The 2,702-nt window shown below is 30.1% G+C and overlaps 1 long non-coding RNA gene across 1 annotated transcript; it reads left to right on the forward strand.

The window, feature by feature from the left end:
- The first annotated feature begins 1,263 nt into the window (after positions 1-1,263).
- On the forward strand, positions 1,264-2,137 carry LOC134247523 (uncharacterized). Its single transcript, XR_009987873.1, has 3 exons — positions 1,264-1,354; positions 1,646-1,738; positions 2,095-2,137. It is a non-coding gene; the product is annotated as an uncharacterized LOC134247523 (long non-coding RNA).
- The last annotated feature ends 565 nt before the right edge of the window (positions 2,138-2,702 follow it).

Genomic DNA, 2,702 nt, shown 5'->3' on the forward strand with positions numbered 1-2,702 from the left:
TATTTACATTTTAAAAACAACAACAACATCATATCTGATGATAGCCATAGCTGTAGTAAATTTAATTCTGAATAAACAAGATTCAAATTTTAATGAATATCTAATCTCCATTTATATAATTCCTTCCACTATTAATTTTGAATTAATTTAATAATTAATTAACAATACAGCTTGTTAGTTAACACCATATGTAATTCATCCCTCTCAGCTACTGTAAGTCTACAGGCAGAAAATCCTACAAAAACATTATAGGAGGAGACTGGTCTTTCCTCCCTACTTTTAAAGTAAAATCTATTAATAAAGTTTTCGTGTAAATTAGTATTATTGAGACCCACGATACAAATATTTCCCTGGTTGATGCAATGTATAATAAAAACATGTAACCATTGAGGGTGTTATCTACACGTCTATGAAAAAACAACAACAATATATCTGGTATGGTGAGTTGTCTTCTTAAGCCCCACTATGATATATTAACTTATTGATCCGTCTATTTCTATCAAATTTTCCAATTCCTTGTTAATGTATTCAGTAATAAAGACATCTATTTTGAAATGTTCTTTATTGTAGATTTTTTGATTGATTCTAAATTATCTTTAATATTTTTAATCTGACTTTACTCTTCTCGATGCAAGTTTAAAAAGTACAGTTACTGATCTATCTCTTAATTGAGATATATTCATGTTACTTGAATGAACTATCAACAGTTGTCTTCTACCACGTACTATGCTACTCTGAAAAATAGGTTCATAAAATCTAAAGGATGTCACTTGTCCTTTCTCTCCCCAAAATTGAAAAAAATAGGTTCAAGCGTTTTCTACGTAAGTTCAAATTATACATTCTCGTGAGAAAAGATCACCTTTTTATGTACTATATAAATAAAACAAACAATTAATGTTGACAATTGCAGGTTTCAAAATTCAAAACGTCTCATAAAGTGATCTGACATACCTAGTGTCCCTACATAACGTATACATTTATTGATACATTTCTATAAATTCCTACAGCTGATGATTGAAATTGTCTGTGTAAAGTTCCCTGAAGCCTGTGATATGAGGTGAAATAGCCTTACCCTCAGTCTAATGTGATACCAAAACGATATTTTTCTGTTTGAAAGAAGTCATCAAATTTTATTATTTCGTATTCTCATTTCAAAACAGTCTAATATGTCTTTTAAGGTGCTAATTCTCTCATCCGATTTAGAAATGATGGGAGGTGGTTACGGAATATATCAATCACTTGACTTGTGTTTTGCAACAACTGGATAGTGCTCTGGAGATGTGATGGATCCTGGAATGTATTCCCATAACAATGCAAAATATGTGACATATTCTGTCCAAGACTAACTTCAGAGGTTAGTTTCTCATTTTTGCATCTCTTGTAAGTTCCAAATGTTCAATTGTAAGTCTTAAATAAAGTATAAGGAAATTTAGCGTTTTATTCCACATATTTTTGTGCATCATAGAAATTGAGCCATATATAGTGTCTAATCTCTAAATTTTCTTTCCGCAAGTGCCAGATAAAGTACTTTTGAAGGTGTTATCTCTGATTTTCTTTACAGCTTTGGAAAAATCCATAATTAATTCTATTGATGGAGATTTAGGAAAATGAATTTTTGATATTTTCATTCTTGTCATCGTTTCAGTTACTTAGAATAATCTCTGTTTGGCTAGAAATCTCTGTGCTGATGTACCTAACAGTAAAGCCAAAGATCTGCAGCATGTTTATAATTTCCCAGGTAAGAATAGAAAGATCACGATGATACAAGTGTAGTAGGGAAATGACGAAAACAAGTTAATCCAAAAAACCCTATATACTGCAAATTTGATTTTACTTAATATGTCCATTGAAGTCTAGGTTTTAGTTTTCTTAACCAAAACTGACTCATTCCAAGATTAGTAAAATCAGTTATAACAGTTTTATTATTTTTAGAGTAGATCTGTAAATATAATTGGATGGACATATCATCTAAAATTAATCCAACAACATATTGCTTGTAGATGGAATGATAAAATGATTTTTTCAGTGCTTCACTCTCATTAAGTGGCGTATTTCTTAAAGAAGACCAGCTGCTATTTTGATTTTTTTTTTTAGATTTAAAAAGATACAGCAAATGAAGAATGAGAAATCAACTGCCTCACAAGTTTTCATAATTTCCGGCTGGTGATCGAGGGACACAATATTGAAAGGCATATGCTAATGATGTTTTTCTCCTTCGTCTGCCACACTGATCTTCTCTAATATTTTGTTGTTGGTCAAGTAAAGTCTCTGCTATCCATGTTGGACAGCTAGCTTTCTTGATTTTTTTCCCCACTATTTTCGATATGTCATAATGATTTTGATCTCTCTTTAAGTTTTATATTTAAAAATTCTGGAAGATTCTTTTCAAGCGTAACCAATTAATAAATATAAATTAAAAAAATATCCCATGTCACATACTCTTTTTCTTGTTTTCAATTTTCCTTAAATCTAACATTTCATTGTTAAATAAATGATGGTTTCTACACTGTTACATGTGTGTTTTATTTTTGTTTTTTATTATCATTTTTTTTTTGAAAAGTATTATTACTATTACAGTTTTACCAAGCATGACTCAATGATCTGAAATCATGGTTAAAGGGAGATAATGCATATTTTCTGCAAAAAGTGGAATGGCGAGGAACTGATCATTGATCTCTAGTGGTAGTTTTATGTAGTTTTAT

This window comes from Saccostrea cucullata, unplaced genomic scaffold (genome assembly GCF_032062105.1).
Source record: "Saccostrea cucullata isolate Sc308-1 unplaced genomic scaffold, CSIRO_AGI_Scuc_v1 ctg3380, whole genome shotgun sequence".
NCBI classification, from domain to species: Eukaryota; Metazoa; Mollusca; class Bivalvia; order Ostreida; family Ostreidae; genus Saccostrea; species Saccostrea cuccullata.